Raw genomic sequence first — 21,331 nt, forward strand, 5'->3', positions numbered from 1 at the left:
TAAAGGTCGACAAAGAAGGACTAGACATTTTGTCAAATTCAGCCAAAGGAGGCATCCGCTGCAAGGAATCGCCAGTGCAGGAAATGCGAATACTGTCCGGGACACTACGCGGAAAGGAGGACCCAGGTGGGTAACAGGGAGGCTTCCTTGTTAGGAATAGGGGTTTGCAGGCTCTAGGGCGCAGAGGACTTCATTTGCGGGCTCGAACGGCCTGAGAACTAATTCCCATGGGAATATTGTGGCAGGCACATGCACACGAGTGCGCAGACTATTTAAACCCTCCCCAGCCTCTGCCTAGTGTTGGTGATTGTTGGCGTGGAGACACGGGCCCGAGGGAAGCTGGTGACACAGGTGTTGGACCTGGGCTGCAGTGGTAGGCACGTTCGGAGGAGGCAGTGCTGATGCGAGGAGAGAGCTTGGTCCCTCACAGAAGGGAGAACAGATGGAGGACAGTGCGACCGCTCAACGCGATGTTCAGCATTGCCTGGGGTGGAGCCCTCGGGCCTCCCCCAGGCCTCAGTTAAGTGCCCAGGGGAGAGTGTGGGGAATGCTTTCCCAGAAGGGACACTCCCTAACATCCTGGGGCATATGAATTAAGTGTTTGTCAAGCACACGTGCTAATTCCAGGCATGCAGGGACCCAGCGCGTCTATTGCAGCCACTTGTGTTTTCGCTGCAGTGTTTCTTCACAAACTTGTCCATGCACACGTGCACACTGCATAAGGCCGGCCTTTTCAGGCTTTGAGCATTCTCTGTGTTTTAAACTGAAAATGAGGGATGGTACGTGTTTGTGGCCGCTTGCTCTCGTCAAAATCTCCTTATAAGGAGGAATGTTTGTGTTTATGGTCGCTGGTTCAGGCTGCATCCACCTGAATACACCCCTGGCAAGTGATAGGCGAGAGGTATCAGAACACTCAGGGGTGCCATTATCACATGCAAATGTATATGTTATTTGCATGTTGTGTGCCAAGGCTGTTATCAGGAGATATCCTGTTAATACATCATGTGCTTCTGTAAGTCGCTGGTTAGGAATGATGAGGTGTGCGATACAAGGTTTCTAGGTGCAATATCCTAATCTAAAAGGGTGTTGACCATGTCATGATTAGGTTCAGGAGGAGGTTTCCAGGTACAAGATTGTGGTTTATGCCATGCATGATTTTCCCTGTTCTTCCCCATAACTATCCCATTCAAGAATCCTAAACTTCTTTCCGGCTACCCTAAACACGCCCCCTACCTATCCACAACTTCTCCCTAACCCTCTTCCCCCCTCTCCCCCCATTGGCTGCCTCGAGGTTACCTGTATATTGAACATTCAGGAACCCGTGCCAACCAAGGTGGGATGGGTCAACTTAATTTGGCTTCTGTGGCTAGGAAGGAGTTGCGAGATACTCCAAGGGTGCGACATAATCACTAACTCCCCATTGTGGGATATTAACGCCACCCAAGCCTTATGGAGTCCCCTCCACCCTTAACAGAGGTGCTTAAGGCACTGCAGGATAATCAGGCAGTATTGATCCAGTCACAACAATTGATCACCACATTGAAAATGCAAGTTAGTGGTTTAATAGTACAAGGTACGCCACTTCAGGGGGATGTGGCAGCATCCACTTCAGGAACATCTGGTCGAGCAAGTACTGTAATAGTTCAACAACATCAAGGTGTTCCACAATCAGCACATGAGATTTCTTGGGGATCCTCAGAAGTTTTCCACCTTTTTGACACAATGAAAGTTACACTTTTTGTGCAAACCTATGGCTTTTGAATCTGCTCAAGCTCGGACAGCATTTTTCATTTCTTACTTAACAGGGGATGCTGCTCAATGGGCAATTCCACTAGTGCAGAAGGATGCCCCTATGTTATATTATTGGGCAGGGTTTTTCTGTGGAATTTGCTCGCCTATTTGACCGCTGCAATGTGTCTTTGGCCCAAGATAAAAGAGTTATTGGCCCTTAGACAAGGTACTAAGGATTTAGTGACTCATGTGACCCCAATTTAATCGCTTGGTAGTAGAGACTGCTTGGCCAGAACCGAAACAAGCGGTTCCATTTTTATTAAGGATTAAAGGATGAACTAAAGGATGTGATAGCCCATGTGGAACCACAACCTGAGTCTTGTAGTGCCTTGATTGATCAGGCCTTCCTGTTGGATCACTGATTACAGGAGCATAAAAGGGAAAAGAGGAGGACTGATGGAATGCCATTTGTACGTCTCGACAGGAGTGGGGAGGCAGGGGGACGTTCAGGGGGTGAGCAAGGTGAGCCTACGCAGATTAGTAGTGTACATGGACCCTTGTCAGCAGAAGAAAAGGAAAAGCAGAGAACACATAACTTGTGCCTTTATTGTTGAAAATCAGGACACTACATTCGGAATCGCCATAATACCCCAGCACGAGTCATGGAGAAGAAAAAGGTAGAGGTGGGAAAATAAATTGCATACCGTCCCCCCCCCCCCCCTGGGACCACCAGACAATTAGGACTGCAGGTGTAAGCAAAATCAACCTTTGGTATAAGTGTGTACTGCACAGTTTTGGTAGCGAGCTGAGCTTCCAGGCTTACCTCAAGAGGGAATGTGAGCAGTAAATGATGTTACACAGGTTTTACAATCACAGTGGTTCAAGTAGACCCTTACACTCAAGGTTTCTTGGTAAACATTTATTAATTTATTATACAATCATTTAGAAAACATTCACTAGAAGGAGGCAACTTAATATTATACACATCAGTACATGTCTAAATACGTTTGTGTAAATTAGGCTCCCGTGAAGTAGGAGCAAAATGGCATTTCAGTCACTTTAAATAGGAGTAAAAAGGCACAAGGCACAAGTTAATAAAATGGATGACAAATACTTTTAGGCAGTGCAAATATTTTCAGTTCACTAGAAGAATCAATTCAATTCAATAGGTCTAGGCCAAAAGTTTTGTATGAAAAAATTATAGGTTGGGTCACAAGCCGATTAAGCCTGCAAGTTTGGAAAGTTTCACGAACTTTCACTATGAGAGCTAAATTCGCTCAATCGGGTTGGCACAGTACCTTCATATACAAGAAAAGATGCAGCTGAAGACGTTGGTTCTTGGCAGTTCCTGCAGATCTCACTGTTCCTGAGCCTCAGTCGTGGGGACAAAAGGGAGGACATCGGGGGACTCCTGCACTGCATGGGGACTGGTCAAAAAGCTGGCAAAGAGAAGATCTTCGGTAAGAAGCACACAAGCTGGTGTCCCTCTGCCTGGTTAAACCGAAACAGCTCCGAGAATGGTATCCAGGTAGCTTATGAGTCGATTGGTCCCACCAACTCAAAGGAAGAAGTCGGCCTTGAAGGGGCTTCTCTGTTGAGGTGAACTTGCCACTTCGGCCCTGCAGCAGGGCTTCACTGGGCAAACCAGTGGTCCAGGAGTTGCAGCAGCCATCTTCTTCCAGCTCGTCTTCGGTTCTTTCGTTCCAGTAGTCGACTCTGCCTTCCAAGCCAAGAGACCCGCCTTTTATTCAGTTCTCTCCCTTTCATTCCAGCCTAGTTGTCACTCACCCAGCAGGGTGGCTGTTCTTGCCGGACAGTCAGCCAGTCATGCCAGAGTGCATTTGAGTCTCGTAGGAGACTAGGCACAGGGAGTTCGGACACCTCCCACACTTCCTGCCCGCCCCAGACACTCAGGCGCCAGAGGCGGTCTTCAGTTCTCAAGCCCCCCAAAGGCGTAAGAACAAAGGGACCAAACCTAGTTTGGCGCGCAGAGACAAACTCCAGAAAGACCTTTCCAAAAAGAAATGTTGAAAAAAGAAGACCAGGTTCTGTTTTTACAGAGGGGTCTCAGGCGCCATCTTGAAAAACATGGCTGCTGTGATTTTTAGCTACCGGTGTTCCCAGTCGGGAAAAATCATGGTAGTTTGTTGTAAAACCACTGCCACCAGCCATTTCGATAGTAAAGGATAGCATTTGACTGCTACATTAGTATTTTAGACACAGGGGATACTATGTAACCCCTCTAGCACTCTATTGTAAGATAGTTTGTGCTAGGGTCTAGGAATTTGGAAAAGACTAGTAAAGTCAATTTCACTTCACATTCTCTGGGAAACAGTAATTTATCTCAGAGACGGTATTTAAACCTTTGGGAAGTCTAAAAGACGTCCCTGTGTCACTGAACTGAAGGTGCTCTGTGAACCTATGAAAAGATGATGCCTAGGAGTTGGTTAGACTCCATATTCAAAGACAAACACAGAAAACACATTGAAAATAAAAAGTTCAAAGTCACAAAGTTTAGCAAAAGAGCTGGAGGGCTCGAATGTAGAGTGAATTAGCACATTCATGAGAATTCTCCCCAACAGTAAGTGGGGGGGAGGGGGAACAACTACACTGAGCCTTAAGGAGGCAGGGTTCGGCAAATACCATGCAGGTCAAGGCTCCTCATATCCATCTTTCAGTGATCTGGATTTGTGCCAATAGTATGTAGATGGTATCAGCAATGGTGGATTCTGGGGCTACTGGGAATTCATTGATATTGCATTGGCAACAAGGTTAGGACTTCCCATCCGAATCAAGAAGGAGATCGAGTTGGTACAGGCAGTTGATGGGTCATGTTTAACATCTGGCCCCATTACCACTCAGACCCAGGAGATAATCATGTGGTGTGGGGATGGTCATGAGGAGACAATTAACCTTTGATTTGATTGCGCTCCCCAATTCGGGTGATTTTGGGAATGCCCTGGCTAGTGACACATAACCCGAATAGACTGGAAAGAGAACATTGACCCTTGGGAGCAAGCAGTGTGGATCTAATTTAACTGCCATTGGGTGTCCCACTAAGTTCTTGGTCGAAGGGGTGGATCATCAGGCTAGGATTGGAGCGGTGGTTACTACCTTGCCAGAGGAATATCAAGAGTATTCTGGGGTTTTTGATAAGGGAGGTGCGTCTCAGTTACCGCCTTATAGACCATTTGATTGTGTAATTTTGCTGGAGACCAATGCTAGATTACCTTGTAGCCGGGTGTATGCACGATCAGAGAAGGAGACTCAACATTTATACGAGAATACTTAGATGAGATGCTGGCAGGTGGGGTCATTCGACATTCCAAGTCACCTATTTCATCTCCCTTGTTTTTCGTGCCTAAGAAGGGCACATTAAGGACTTGCATAGAAAATAGGGCCTTAAATAGGGTAACAATTAAGAACCGGTTTCCCCTACCCTTGATTCCAGTGTTGCTAGATCAAGTAAAGATGGCCAGGATTTATACTAAGTTGGATCTAAGAGGGGTGTATCACCTCAAAGTAAAGGAAGGTGACGAGTGGAAGACAGCTTTCCGTACTAAATTTGGTTCGAGTATCTGGAAATGGCTTTTTGTTTAAGCAATGCGCTGCGTTTTTTTTCAGCATTTTATGCAGGAGGTGTTACGAGAGTATTTGGATGTGTTTGCAATTGTATATATTGATGTTATTTTGATATTCTCTGAATCTATTGAGCAGCATGTACACAGTGTCAAGGCAGATTTGACTAGTTTACAGAATTATCATTTGTTTGCAAAGCTGGAGAAATGTGAGTTTCATACTAGTAGGAGTAGAATTCCTGGGTTTAATTTCGACACCTTCTGGAATAGTAATGGATGATAGAAAGGTGCAGGCAGTGACCAAATGGCTACCTCCCTGGTGTGTGAAGGACATTGTCATTTCTGGGGTTTACCAATTTCTATTGGAGATTCATCCACAATTTCTCAGCCATTATTTTTTTTTTTTTATTTTTTTTTTTTATTTGTTTTAATCAAACTAATGATTTTTACAAAACTTTTTTTTTTCTGCTATCGTTGTGTCATGTTGGTTACTTAGTTTAAGAAGATTAAAAGTTAATTTGTTCAGTTTCTCTAGAGTCTTCAGCCAGCTAGTGGCCCTTTTTTAAAATTTGTCGTCCTATGCTGGATTGGTTTCCAATTTGCTTAAGGCGTACTGAAGTATTTTGGTGGTAGCGGTTTGCCAGGTTTGTCTGTCTCCACTTATCATCCTTGACCACCAGCATAGTTCGGTTTCGAGCGATAGGTCAGACGTAAAATGTCGCATATAGCTGAACCTGACCTTTCCAGTTTCAGTGCAATTAAGGAGAAGGTGCCTTACTGTTTCCTTTTCGTTTGGCTTCCTACAAAGTCGACAGTCGCTGGTCTCCGACAAACCTCTGATAAATCTTATTTCGTTTGTAGGAAGTAAATTTAACCTGGCTCTTAGGAGACAGTTTCTAGCTTGCCTGTTCGGAAATTGATTTAGATAGGCCTGCAGTTCGTTCAGTTTTTTTGTATTTGGAGGGAGATGTAACGTTAATTTGTTTTCCGAAGCTTTCTCCAACGTCAGGATCCAATCAAGATCTTTTAATTTTCTTAGAGTCCTCGTTGGATTTGACAGCAGCTCCTCTTCGTCGCTCTCGATTGATTTAAGGAGTGTCAACATCCTTTCTTTCCACGTCAATAGCAATTTGTTGGTGCCCATGTCCAGTTCCGTCTTTATTAAGTTAAACAAGGTAGGACTTGTTGTTATCAGACATTTTCTGAACAATTTAAGAGAGCTACAGTTTACTGATCCTACCAGAGACAGCAAACTTAGCTCCCTACGTATTGAGGCAACAGGCGTAGAGGGAGGCAATCCCAGAACAGTTCTCCAATAGTAGGCTTCGAGTTTATGCCAGATGGTAGTGGGGAGTTGTAACATAGCTTCTACTCCGTGTGTTATCGAGGGCACTACTTTGGATTTATAGAAATTCACCGCTGGTGTCATTGAGAATCGGCCACATTTTCTGTCGATTGCCTTACCTTTTGAAGCTAGTTTCCTCATTTTCGAATGGAGTGCATCTTGCATGGCAAGGTCTTTTTTCGAGTTGTCCAGTGTCACTCCTAGATATTTGAAACTCTGTACTTTTTCAATCAAGGAGGAACGATAATACCATTTGTTGTTAGCTGATTTCTTCGCAGTTCTTTCCAGGACGAGAATTTTTGTCTTCTCCTTGTTGACTTCTAGGTTATTTGCTGTTACATAGGAGTCCAGGTTGTCCAGTTGCCGTTGCAAGCCCACTGGGGTCTGATCAATCAAAATTAGGTCGTCTGCGTATAGGAGTCTACTTATTTTTTGCAGTCCCAGTTTGGGGGGAAAAGATCTTACCGACGATTCTGTTTGCTGATAGTCTCCAATGTAGGCCAGAAAAATTGACGGCGCCAAGGGGCACCCTTGTTTGACTCCTCTATTTGTTGCGATGGCTGTGGACAGGGCTCCTTTACCATTTAAACGAATTCTGACCGAGGTGTTCGTGTGGAGGGCTTTAATAGGGTCCAAGATTTCCGTTGGACATGCCCACGCTTCCAATTTTTTCCATAGGTGTGATCTATCAATTCTGTCAAAAGCTTGGGTGAAGTCGATGAAGGCCAAGTAAAGCCCCGGACCTCCTTCCATCGTTCTGCTTTTTAGTAAGCTCAGCGACAAGATGTTAACTGTGACACCGGTGTTCTTTTTAAACCCAGATTGGAAATGGTCGTAGCACGGGGCCCCATTGGCCCACAGTTGAAATCTCTTCAGAAGAAGGGAAGCGTAAACCTTTCCGATTGGGTCCAACAGGGCAATGGGCCGATAGTTTACAGGGTTGTTCGGGTCTCCTTTTTTATAGATGGGCACTATGATTGCCGACGTCCATGAAACAGGGATCGATCTCGAGACTGCGCATCTAGCAAAAACTTTGCTAAGGAATGTAGTCCAGGCTACTGGATGGGCTTTCAGATCAATGTTGGTAATGCCGTCTGGGCCCGGCGCTCTCGAGTTTTTTAATGACGATATTAGCTTAAAGATTTCATCTTTATCATCCAGTCTGTCCCACGAGCTAACAGATTCCTCAGAGTTAGTTGGTTTGTTGCCAAGAGGAGATTTGAAAGTTTTTTCTATATGATTTTTCCATGTATTTTCTCCTATTGTGTTTTGAATACTACTGCGAGACGTCGTTGTTGATGCGTTTAGCAGTGACCAGAATTCTTTTGAGTTCTTTGTGCAGATGGATTTAATGATCGCCTCAGCATCTTGTTGGTGCATGTTCAGTCGATGGGTGCGCAGCCATTGGCAGTAAGCAGTTTTTGCGTTGCGCTTTAGTGTTGCTGCGTTAGCGCATGCTTGTTTTGTTGCGTTTCTCACGGCTTTCCGATAAATCCGTCGTTTTTCGACTACCTGCGTATCGAAGGTATGGTTTTTCAGGTTTGGCGCTGGACAAAATTTAGTACTAGACCTTTTGTATGGTATGAGTAAAGGACCGTAGTGAGTCTTATTGGACTGGTTTTTGAATTCGAGGGTTTTATAGTTGTCTGTCAGCTCCTTGATGTTATCTGCGGAGAGACGGAGTCTGTTTCCTTGGTTGTTGACTTCCAGTTGACAATCCAAGATGTCTGCAGGATACGTCAAAGTTTTCCAGGTGATTGCCAACAAGTTATGGTCGCTGAATTTTGTTTTAATTACTTCAAAGGTCGAAATCAGATCCAAAAAGGTTCTTGAAGTAAATATATAGTCGATAGTTGTTTCAGTCGGTCCGTTTGACCATGTTGCTATGCGATCCGTGTTTGGAAAAACCAGGTCAAGGTTGTGCAGTTCTCTGGAGTTCATTAGGTTCTGCCATAGTCTTCCTCTCTGATCCGCAGGCGTACGAATTCTTTTGCATGTTTGCGACGTAATAGTTGAATTTAGGTCTCCGCAGATTAGCAAATATGATATTTGGTAGGTAATCAAGATTTCGTCGATGGCCCCTTCCATTTCCTTCATGTAGGTTCCAGCTTCTGTTTTGGCCGGGTTCCAGTAGGTATTTAAAATAGCCACCAGCGATGTCTGCACTTTATCGTCGATTGCATGCTTGTGGGTCCATGTTAGGAGCACAGTTAATAAGGACTGGTTTGCCGTTAGTGTTTTTTTCAGCTTTAGTCCGTGACCTATACGGATTGCCGTCAATAGCCCAGAAGAGGGACGGCCTCTGATGCTCTTTTTTGCCGGGGCTAAAGTAATTTCATAGCCGTCTAATCTCGGTGAGTTGGTGAGCCAAGTTTCTTGCAAGCAGAGGATATCGAAATCGCCCAAGTTCACATCTCCTGAAACAGTTAAATGATGAAAGCCTCTGGTGTTCCATGAGCCAAGTCTTAAATTAGTTGAATTATTTGGTCGCCGCGCCTCGCTGGTCTCTATAGGAGACCTGAGTCGCTATGAAGATTTTTTTGTTATAAGGGCTTTTGGTAGCCAGGCCCACAGACTCGAAACTGACGTAGGTTTTGAATTTAACTTTTCGTCTCCGGAAACCTGTTGCACTTCCTGTCTGATTGTTTTCCCCAGTCCAAAGGGAAATGACACAGCTTCTGCCAATCGATGCGTAGTTCCCTTGTTTATTTTTGATCCGGACTTTTCATTTTTTGACATGGGGCTCTTCGCGGTCGTTGATGGTTCGTACAGTCGGTGCCGTAGTCGTGGGGACTCTACGGTTTGCCGATCCGGGATCTCTGGTTTGGCCGGAGTTTTGCTTTGATTCGGGATGGTGAGGTCGTAACCTAGTCGAAGTAACTCGTCGGCTTCTTTTATCAGAAGGTTTTTTATCGTTTCCGATGAAATGTAAAGGTAAGTTTGTGCTCTGCCATTTTTATGGCTGGGGTCCACGATCTTCAGGTCGTTGGTAGTTATTACTCTTAAGCTGCGAACGTGGTGAAGCAGCATTAGCACTGAATTCCTGTTCAGAACTACTTCATCAGGATTTTCTTTGATTTGTTTCACCTTTACTTTCCATCGCCATTCCGTTTTCGGTTTGCGATCATTGCGATATTTTTCCGTCTGCGGATGGTATCGGAGATCTGAGGCGTGTAACTTTTGCGTATGTTGCTTGGGTAGCCAATTTCTTGTCTTTTTTTGTTGCTTCGGTGATTGTCTAGGTGATTCAGTACTGTAGTTTAACCGTTGGGTTTTCTTTGTTAGGGTTTCCTGCACTGGCGATCGATGTCTTTTTTCTGAGAGTTGTTGGCCAGTGTAGGGTTTTTGTTTAGTTCTTACTCCTATTTCGGTCGCCGCCTTAGTTCTAATAACTTTATTACGGCGTTCTTCAAGCGTCAAGAAGTCTCTGGGGCTATGGCCCATGTTAGTGTTTGAAGGAGTCGTTGAGGAACTGTCCGAGGAGAGTTCAAAGGTCACTTTTCGAACTGGAGACAGATGGAGCTCGTCTAACGGGGCTAGCCTGTCGTGATCTTCTAAGTGTTGGGATAAGTTCATTAGGCTTTCGTTTCCTGTGAGTTCATCCACTAACTTTGGTGAGTGTGGAGGTGAGTTTTGAGTTTTGCCTGAGGACTGCTTGAGAAGGTTGTTATCCTGCACTCTCAAACTTGGTAGGTAAGAGTCTGACAGGGTTTTCTTGGGATTTGTTGGCGCAGCTTGAGGCTTTTTTGGTCCTAAAGGTTTCCTCTCTGGTAGCCGTACTTTTACTAGGTCTGAACTCTTTTTTGCAAAGATCTTGAATGGTTGGTCCATAGTATTAGGTGGTGAGCTGTTAGTTTCGTCTATAATTAAGAGAACTTCCGTATTTCTGCAGTTTTCTGCTGCTGTTGCAGGTTTGTTTACTGTTAATGAAGGCTTAGGGTTGCGAGGTAAAGTTTGGTGGCCTGTGCTAGTTAGGTCAATTTTAGGCATTTGTTCTTGGGACTTTTCCTTTGCTAGTTGTTCAGCACAGCAGCCGTTATTCGATTGATCTGATAACAAAGGTGAGGACCCAGTTTGTAGGTTCTTCTGAGGATTTTCCTCAACTTGTTTTTGCCGGACAGACTGAGCCGTTACAAATCCTTCCAAGTATGTTAATTTTGTCAACATTGAAGCCTGGAGTGACGTGTGATCCTTTAAAGTCTCGTTCATGGACTCATAGAGTTTAGTGAACGGCGCTAATGCGATTGTAATAGCGGACATGATGGTAATGAAATCATTTTTTTTTGTCGGGGTCTCCTTCACTGGAGGTGTACCCTGAACTGGTATCTTTCTCGGTGTGAGAAACAGAGGGTTTGTCGTGCTCACTGGTTTTTGTTGCATACTGTTCAGTGAGTTATCAAGGGAGAGACCTCGATGGAGGGGTCGCTGGTACAAGCCCGCCGGACGTTCTTCCAAACCGTCATTCCTAATGTGCCCTGGATGACAGATAGTTGGGACCATTATGGGTGTAGAATCAAGAGTGAGAGAATAACCAGTGGTCTCTTTTTCCCTGGCTTCGGCCGTCCTCTTTTCCAACGGGTTCGATAGCGCTAAGGTTTTGTTGGATGGATTTGTAGGTAAGGGGTTTTTGGCTGGTTGCTCGTCTTTTGAGCTAGAGTCGATGGTTTTAGGAGCCGGCTTTGAAGTTTGTTCCATTATAGCAATGCCGGAGACCTCCTTGTTCGTTTTACTCTGGTCTTTATCACATTTAGAGCTAAGAATTAAAGTTTTAAGCTCTTTTTGAGGTGCACAGGCTGTTTCGGAGTTCTGGAGTTTCTGTACCGCTTGAGGCGGTGAATCGCTTTCCTGCTCATGAGTAGGCGGCGATATGTTCCTTCTGTCCTGTAGAGTCTTCGGGCTCTGAGAGGTAGGTGGGTCTTTTGTGCCCAAGTTAGTTGACTTGATTAACAAAGATTCCGGGATAATCGAGCATTGAGGAGTTAATGGTGGAGCAAAAGCCGCTTGTCGATCCAACCTCCTATGCTTGGATAGAGGTGGATAATCTTTGATAGCATCCAGTATTTCCAAGTCAGTTAGTTCAACATTTGGAGAGAAGCGGCCGACGCCTATGCCTTTAAAGAAGCTTATCAAGGACGGTTGTGAAGGGGATTTTTCGTTCTTTCCCCTTTTTCAAGTTCGAGGTTGCGGGCTCTCCACCAGTGCTTTCTTTAGAGTTTTTGTCGGCAGTCGGCCCTTCCTTACGAGATGTTTCTTTCCTCGGAAGGTGTTTATTCTGTTCAGGGGTCCGAGGACCGGTGCCCTTGATCTTTTCTTTGCGTTATTTGATGGCGCCGAGTCGGTTGGGGATGGAAAAGCAGGGGACAAGGGCCGGGCGTCTTCGCCGACTCTATGGCCCGCCTCTCTCAACTGGCCCGCCTCTCTCAACTGGCCCACCTCCTCCCCTTCCACGGGGAGGTCCAGGCACGCCCCCAGCAGCGCCAGTTGCTCAGGTCCCGGGCAGCTATGAATCTGAACCTGAACAGCTACCCGGGGAGACGGTTCCACCACTGCCGGCTCCTCCCTCGTTTCCACACTCTCGGTCTCCGGCTGGTGCCCCGCACTGACTCCCACGGGGGCAGCCAGCGACGCATGCACAGTGCTCCTCGAGGCATCGGGGGTTCCGCCGTTCAGACCACTCGAGTCTGGGACTACACCACCGGCCAACGCCAACGTGAACTCCCCTCCGGGAGAATCAGGTAAGCGGGCCATGGGGTGGGAGTTTCCCAGGTTCATCGAGGTTGATGTTGACGTTACCGTGTTTGATGTGAATAAGTTCTTCACTGTACTTATTGGGGGGTTCAAGCTTTTCCTCAACTCGCTGCCGGCCGCGGCAATCGTCGATGGGGAGTTGAGGAAGCTTTCAGTTACAGTGGCATTCGAAGATTTGAGCAAATCATGCTTGTTGTTAGGTCTTCGTTTCCCTTTTGGACTTTTCACTCCTGTGATTCGTTTGGTATTTATCATGTCCAAAGGCGACGGTTCCTCTGAGTCCCCAGTGGGACGTGTGCTTCGCAGCCGGCGCTTTTCCTCGCATGGGGGGGAGGTGAGGGCGAGTGCAGCTCCCGCAGCCACGACAGCCATGACTGCAGGACTGCCACTCACCGCCACTCCGCGTCCGCTCCGCGGCTCGTGCAGGTTCTTGAGGGTAGACTGGTGCAAAGCTCCTCCTTCCAAAATGAGAGGCAGGGAGGACAGACTCTGATGACTGAGACTGCAGGACTGCCACTCACCGCCACTCCGCGTCCGCTCCGCGGCTCGTGCAGGTTCTTGAGGGTAGACTGGTGCAAAGCTCCTCCTTCCAAAATGAGAGGCAGGGAGGACAGACTCTGCTGACTGAGACTGCAGGACTGCCACTCACCGCCACTCCGCCATTATTACGGCCATTACTGTTGAGGAAGACAACTAAGTTTCGTTGGGATCAGGAGGCTGAGGAAGCATTTGAGAGGCTAAAGACTGCTTTTACCAAGGCACCAATTTTTACGTCATCCTGATTTGGAAAAAACAGTTTCAGGTGGAGAAAGGTGCCTCCAATCTAGCCATACGTGCTATTTTGTCACAGACTGATGGGGAGGGCATTTTACATCCAGTGGGTTTTTTTCTCATGCAAATTGACAGGGTGTGAACAAAATTACGCTATCATGGAGAAGGAGCTTCTTGGAATGAGAGAGGCTTTCCTTTAGTGGCGTCATTACTTGATGGGGCTCGGCAGTTAAGATGGCCACAATTCTTTGAGGAATTTGACTTCGTAGTCACGTATCGGCCGGATAGGAGTAATGGAAAGGCAGATGCACTGTCCAGGCAGGAGAACAAGGGAGAGCAGTGTGAAGTGGAACAAAGCATCATTCCGGTGGAGAAGATTGTGGGTGCAGTGGCTCAGGAGGTGCTTGGGGAGGTCCGTAGGAATTTCCTGAAGAAGAAATGTACAGAATGGGTGAAGGAGGGCAGTGCCAGAGTCATTCAGGGGGGGGTGAGGGGAAGGGATTACCTTATCAGGAAGGGAAATGGTTTCTTCCCACAGAGTTTGAGGAAGAAGGCCTTGTTTTGATGCCGTAATTCCCCCATGGCAGGTCATGCCGATGTCAGGAAGACTCAGGATATGGTGAAGCAATATCTTTGGTTGGAAGGTTGGCACACAGATGTACAGGAGTATGTGGCTAGGTACGAGAACTGTGTGCAATGTACGGCAGACCATGTGAGGAAGGCAGGGTTGTTACAACCGCTACCCACGCCCAAAGAGCCATGGGAGTGTTTGTCAATGGACTTCGTTACTGAGCTACCCCGAGATGGAGACTTTGATACGATCTTGGTGGTGATGGATTATTTAACTAAACAGGCTCTTGTTCATTGTGAAGGTGTTCCAGGTTCAGGCATATTGGCAGAATTGTTCTTGCAACATGTCGTGAGGTTGCATGGGTTACTGAGAACCATTGTATCAGATCGGGGTTCTCAGTTTACCTCCTGGTTTTGATGCGCTTTCTACAAGGTGCTCAGAATCTCCTGCACTCTCGCCACCAGTTACCATCCCCCAGACGGATGGCCAGACGGAGATGGTTAATTGGACTATCGAGCAATATCTGCAGTGTTTCCTGGCGGAGGGTAAAACCTCATGGTTCGGTCTTTATGGCTTGCAGAATTTTACTATAACATCGCCAAACATGATACCCTGGGGATGTCTCCCCATTTCTGCTTGTATGGACAAAATTGTCAAATGATACCCGAGGAGGTTCCCGAGTTCAATAGGATTCCGGCAGGGACTGAACGCACGCAGTAGCTTCTCCAAATAAAGGAGAAGGCACGCCATAATTTGGACAGAGCAAACGAGACCTATAAGAGGCAAGCTGACAGAAAATACGTTCCAGTCCCAAGTATGTAGTGGGGAAATCTGGTGTGATTATCCACACAAAACATCAAGCTGTTTGGGTCTCGAAAATGTTTGCCCCGTTTTATTGGGCCTTATACGGTTGTGCGATGGAGTGCGACACTGCAGTGCGTTTGCGTCTGGCTTCGCAGGAGGATCTATCCTGTGTTTCACGTGTCTCTGGTTAAACCCGCAGCTCCTGGTGTGATGAAGCAGAAGGCTCAAAGCATGATGCAGGATGGTCAAGAAGAATTCAAAGTGCAACGCATTTTGGACTCCAAATGGCGTGGCAAGAAAATTTGGCATTAATTTCATGGTTGGATTGTGGTCCGCAGGACGATACTTGGGAACCTTCTGAAGCAGTTCATGCAGATCGTCTGGTAAGACATTTTCACCGGTCATTTCCGGGTAAGCCAGGTCCTGTGAAGGGCCCTACAGGATGGGGTAATGTTAGGAATAGGGGTTTGTGGGCTCCAGGGCGCTGAGGACTTCATTTACGGGCTGGAACGGCCCGAGGACTTCAATTCCCATGAGGTCATGGGAATATTGTGGCAGGGGCATGCGCACGAGCACGCAGACTATTTAAACGCTCCCTGGCCCGTGCGTGTGTTGATGATTGTCGGCGTGGAAGCATGGGCCGGAGGGATGCTGGTGACAGAGGTGTTGTACCTGGACTGCAGTGGTGAGCACGTTCGGAGGAGGAAGAGCTGATGCTAGGAGGGAGCTTCGTCCCCCACGGAAGGTGGAACAGACGGATGGCGGTGCTCAACGCAACATTCAGCAACGCCTTGGGTGGTGCCGTCGGGGGCCCCCTCTCCAGGTCTCAAGTGCCATGGGGAGAGTGTGGGAAATGCTTGCCCAGAAGGGACAATCACTAATGTCCTGGGGCATATGAATCAAGTGTTTGTCAGGCACGTGTGCTAATTCCCGGCACGCAGGGGCCCTGTGTGTTTATTGCAGCCACGTGTGTTTTCGCTGTAGTGTTTCTTCACTAACTTGTCCATGCACATGGCGTAACAGACCATTTCAGGCTTTCTTCAGCCTTCTCTGCGTTTTGAACTGAAAGTGGGGGACGCTACGTGTTTGTAGCCGCTTGCTCTTGTCAAAATCTCCTAATAAGGAATAGGTGCGTTTCTGGTCGCTGGCTCAGGATGCATTCACGTGAAAACACCCCAGCCAAGTGATAGGCGAGAGGTATCAGAACACTCAGTGGTGCCACCATCACATGCAAATGTATATGTTGTGTGCCAAGGCTGTTATCAGGAAATATCCTGTTAATCGCTAGTTAGGAATGATGAGGTGTGTGATGCAAGGTTTCCAGGGGCAATATGATATGGCATTTATAACGCGCCTATACAGAAGTGTTTCAAGATCCTAATCAAGAAGGGTGTTGACCGATGTCAGGATTAGGTGCAAGAGGTGGTTTCCAGGTACAAGATTGTTGGGTTTATGCTATGTATGATTTTTCCTGTTCTTCCCCATACCTATCCCATTCAAGAATCCTAAACCTTTTTCTGGTTACCCTAAACGCCCCCACCTATCCACAACTTCTCCCCAACCCCCCGCCCCCCATTGGCTGCCTCGAGGTTACCACTATATTGAACATTAAGGAACATGTCCCAACCAATGTGGTAGAGGTAAAATTCATTTGTCTTCTGTGGCTAGGAAGGAGTTACGAGATACTCCAGGGGTGTGACAATCCAGGAGGGCTTCGCAAGAGTCGCAGCAACTGCTCAGAAGGGAAGCCGAGCAGCCCAACAACAGGAGAGGCTGTACGACAAACGCTGCAGACGAGAGCCCGGTGAAGCAGAGAGGCAGAGTCCAGCCCCAGGAAGCCTAGGCAAGGTACAGAGTCCAGAGGCAAGGTAATGCACAGTATGGGAAAGACAGAGGGGGCACAGGGACAGTCACCAGGCGAGCAGAGGCCGCTCTCTAATGGCCTGGTAGTGATCAGGCAGTTACAGGCTTACTGGAGGGGCAGAAAGGTGCTAAGGGGGAACAAGACATGAACTGGTGTAGGAGAAACCCCCAACAAAGACAGACAGGGTCTGGGACCCTAACAGTTACACAGAGGCAAGTCATCTTCCTCGTGGGAGTACTTGGCAGGAACGTGAACCAAGTCTGCCAAATCATCAGAGCAGAGAAATACGGGTCTGGGACCCGCACTAAAAAATAAATAAAAAAAAAGTACAAATGATATTCCTTGTGGCAGTACTTGGCAAGCAAGGAGACCAAGTAGGCTATACTGGGAAAACCCAAGTCAAGGATCATACTTACATATGAACTGTTTTGAAAGAAGAAAACAGTGAAACAAGGCTCATCAGGATAAGAGTCATTTCCATCCCCCTCACCCCCCTCCCTCCCTCCATCCCCTCCCAAGAGTATCGCTGAGGGTAAACTGACTGAAACCCAGATACCAGGAGATGGGAGTCATTCTCCTGGTAGCGCTGCACTCACAGGGAAAAGGCAAAAAGCCTGGGGAAGGGAGTCATCCCCCCCAGGTTGGAGAAAAGCCACAGTCAAGAGAATGGAGTCATTCTCTTGATAATTGAGAGAACCAAGTACGGAATCTTGAGGCCGGGGGAATTAAGTCATTCTGAAGAAACTTTCTGATACAGAGTGTTAAAGGTTTGGCAGTCCTTTGTTTGTGAAGTATTGGGACCAGGGGAAGGTAGTCATTCTCCCTGGTAAGAGCTTGCAACCAGAACTGTCACCCAGTCCAGGAGAAGGAAGCCCTTTTCCTGGATCAAGAACTTTGACGCAACCTTCTAGTTTAGTTATAGTTTTAAGGGACAGAGCTCTACAGCCTTTGATAGAAGACGGTCGACTCTTTAGTTCACAAGGCCATTCTGACAGACCCCTATAGTATTTTAGTTGAGTCAGGAACCCCCTAAAAGAGATAGAGAAAGTTAGATTTTCTCTTTCTTTTCGGGGTTAATAAAAGTCTTCAGCAAACACTACGCCACCTGTGTCAGTCTCCACCTGCACGCTTAGAGGATTCTCAGTATGCAGGTCAAAATGCATATACAAAGATGCAGACTGTAGCTACACCAACAAGCCTATTAATTTCCCTGCCTGGTCTTTACACAGAGCAGTTAGATGTCTCCAGATACATCACTGCTCCGTCAAGCACTATAGTTCCTCTGAGTTCTGGGTCTTATTGCACTAATTAACTTTTTCCCTTCTCAACATTTGCACTGGGAGGATGTATGCCAGACCAAAACTCACTTCCTGGTAAGATCAAAGCTAAAGACTGGGATTGGATTCATAACATTGTCCATATTACATTTTACATACATTACATATTACATTTACATTACATTACATTACATTACAAAAAATTTTTTAAAAAAAATCCTAATCAATGTCCTCAGAAATACCTACTACTTTACCCTTCTAATAAATTACGTACATTCTGTGATGAATCTAGAAACATCGCTGCTGAGATTCCCTGGAGGGAAGCTTCTCTTTAGTGGGCTTGGAAAGGCAGAAGCCACTTGACTCTGACCCTGGGTGTGACCATCTGTGGGTGGACCACATAGGGGAGGTCAAACGCCAGGGTGACTGGAAAATACAGAATCTGAATAATCGTTCAGCTGTTATTCTTAAGGACACCCATGTACCATTGCAACATTCCTATATGGCTTATTGTGATGTACACCGAATTCCTGGGCTCTCAATGGCAAGAACATTCTTTTCCCCCCTACCCCTGTCTATTACTGAGTCGAGGAATGGAGTAATGAGCATGGACAGCAGTAATACACCAACGCTGCGTTCTAGTCTTTGGAAAATCCCAACCAATGCTGGGATGTTTAAAACGGACACAGCTGAACAGAATGCGAGAGAGAGAGACACGTAGACTGCTGCTGAATCCAACTTGTTCTGACGATGGTTGGTACACCAGAGGCAAGCAGACAGCAGGACGCAGCACGGAGGCCGACGAGAACGGCATGCAGAGAAACCAAGCTGGGTAGCTTAAGCCGCCAAAAGCAGATGAGGGCAAAGTGGGAACGAAACGACTAACGGGACACACTCAAAGTCAGCAGGCCGAGAGCAAAGTAGATTGTGAGATGCGAGGAACGCCGAAACCGTCAGTTAAGCCCAGTGAGACGAATGGGACACTGGGGTGCTTCAGGGTGAATGCTGCTTACCGTTGACAGTGCGAGAGAGCTTAATTACAGGAACTGGAATAGTTAATACGAATACAAACATTGTTAAGAAAAGGTTGGTGACCAAGTACTTGAAAAGCCTTATTTCCTGGATGCAAGTGAGAGCGAGCGGAGAACAGAAAAGCCCTGGCAAGATAGTGAACCAGGCAGTGTGAGGGTCTGGGACACGTACCCAAGTGAGATACCCTGGCAGGAGAGTAAACCAGGGATAAGAAGAGAAGTGAGAAAACTCTGGGGTAAAACCTCCTTGAAATTGTGGAATGACACTCAATTGAAAAGGGAAGAATCATACCCCTTAAGGATAACAGATACACAGACAACAGATTCACTTTTCTAAAATAAAATGATTTCCTAAATGTTAGGATGGAGTAAGGCCTAACCTGCCCTATGCTAAGGTGGGATTTCCCCATCTAAGGAAACTAAGCGTATGTCATGAAGTTAAACGTAAAATCTATACTTACCCTCACAACTAAAGATATACAATGTGTAGGGATGTCAGCAACCAAAGAAACAGTGTTCAAAATTAAAGTTCAGAGCTTCTTCCTGCTCCTGGCTTGCATTCAGCTTCCCCAAGTTCAAAACAGTTCCACAAAAAGGCCTCAGATTTACCTCCCCCCAAATTCAACACAGTTCCAAAAGTCTCTGGGTCCTCTTTCCCAAGGCAGCTCTTCTAACTTCAAAGTTACAGTCAAGACAATTCCTTCAACTTTCCAGAAGTATTACAGCTCAACTTTGCAACCTTTCTTTAACCACTTTAACACTTATTAGCCAAAGGAACTTCAGTATCTTGCCTTTTCTTGGTTCTCTACAAGTAGGAGTTACTCGGTCTACGCGCAGTTGTTGGACCACACAGTCCACCCATCACAGGTCGTGCAACCGATCACTCTTGGCACTTTGGTAGGTTTACTTGTTCTAGGTTGACATCAACACAGGCTTCCTTTCTCAACCGGTGTCCTTAGTCCACTTTCAATTATGTTTCTCCTTGGCAGTCACTTGATTCTGCCACAAGGTTACTTTCACACAATTCACTTTGTGGTGGTAACCACCTTGCTTTCGCGCTATCCAACAGTGCTTCTCATCTGCTTTTCACTGGTTCATAAGCTCTCATTGCTGGCTTTCACTTTCGCGCTTCAACACATTGTCCACCAATGCTTATCACTTGTATTCACTGGTTATCAAAACACATGAATTTCTTTTCATTATTGCGGTATTCTCATACTTTGCATAGCTTTTCCTTACTTCGGTATTCAATAACTCGCATAATACTTTGCAGCTTGTTCGGTGTTCAATATGCTTCCATTCGGTCCCCACTCCCATTCATTACATGTTTTCATTCGATCTAGGAGTGTTCGCTCTCAATCACTCAGCGCTCCCCTGGGTGTCTTTGGTTACTTCCTCAGCTTTCTCTTGCTCCCCTTTCACTCGTCGGGAGCTCCGATGAGCAGCGCTCGTCACATTCGACACTTGCTGCTGTGGTCTGTGGCTTCCTGGAGTCTTCTGTGTTCCCCAGCTCCGGCTGGGGACACACGGTACAGGGATCTGCAGGACTGTCGTCCCTCTCGCGACTTGCTTTGGTCTCTGCGTCTTTCTGCCTCTCCTGCAGCACTCAGCATCCTTGTCAATGGCCCCTCTCCTGCCTGGGAAGAGTGATAATACCCTACAAAGGTCAGTGGAGGGGAGGGTGCATTCTGACAAGGGATAGGGGGATACCATGCCTCACCCAAATACATCCTCTCCCTCCAAGGAGCCTCAACCCAGGTGATCCTCCCTTGCATATCCACCCCCAGGGTCGGGATCAAAAAAGATGGCCTTTCCCTGGCCACCTGAGAGGAAGACTCAAGGGGAGCAGATGGGAGGATGCCCTCAAGTTCCTCACAGTGCTTAAAGGAGACAAGGGAGGAGCCGCCCCCCTTGAAACTATGAAATCAAACTTTGTATGAAAGGAGAAAATGTCATCCCCCCCTGTGAGGCAGTGGAACATTATTGACTCTTTCAGGAAGTACCGGATAGACAGCATAAGATCCAAAGAAATCTAGGGGAAGGAAAGACCCTTTTCCCTGGTGGAACTTTATTCCCTTTCTTTTCTGCTTCCTTGAACTTCATTTTGGAACTTCAAAAGAAAGCTATAAGTGTATAGGTTACAGAAATCTGAGTTGCACATAATCTTGAGTTTAGCGTGTAAGAGTCAATTTAGGGATTTTGGACACAGGACGGAGTACGCTTTGTGGTTTAACATCCAGACACAGACGGTTCTTAGTTTTGTTGAGTCACAGAAACCCCTCCTAGGATTAGGGATCGATAGGATTTCTCCAAACCCCTTTTCCTTTTATGATAAACTAGCAAAAAGTACCCGTTCTCGAACGGTAGACAGACATGGCAAGACACATCAATTGTTGAAAATCAATGATCCTGTAGGTCGCTGTTCAGATTCATTTTTTCGTTTGATGTGCTTTGCACTCTGAAGTAAACTGCACAGAGAATGTGTGCATGTGGCTGGCTGACATACCCCGGGGCAGACAGGGTGGCGAGAGTTTGTGTGCTGCTGAATACTGGGACCTTCTGTGCTCTCTGCAGTGCATTGCGGTGGAAATATCTTGGAAATGGTGCATTC

At 46.6% G+C, this 21,331-nt stretch overlaps 1 protein-coding gene across 2 annotated transcripts in view; it reads right to left on the reverse strand.

The window, feature by feature from the left end:
• The window catches only part of NGLY1 (N-glycanase 1), a 520,539-nt gene that overhangs the window by 374,478 nt on the left and 124,730 nt on the right, over positions 1-21,331 (reverse strand). The window lies entirely within an intron of this gene.

The sequence above is a fragment of the Ambystoma mexicanum genome, chromosome 2q (genome assembly GCF_040938575.1).
Source record: "Ambystoma mexicanum isolate Mex_15411 chromosome 2q, UKY_AmexF1_1, whole genome shotgun sequence".
In the NCBI taxonomy this organism is placed as follows: domain Eukaryota; kingdom Metazoa; phylum Chordata; class Amphibia; order Caudata; family Ambystomatidae; genus Ambystoma; species Ambystoma mexicanum.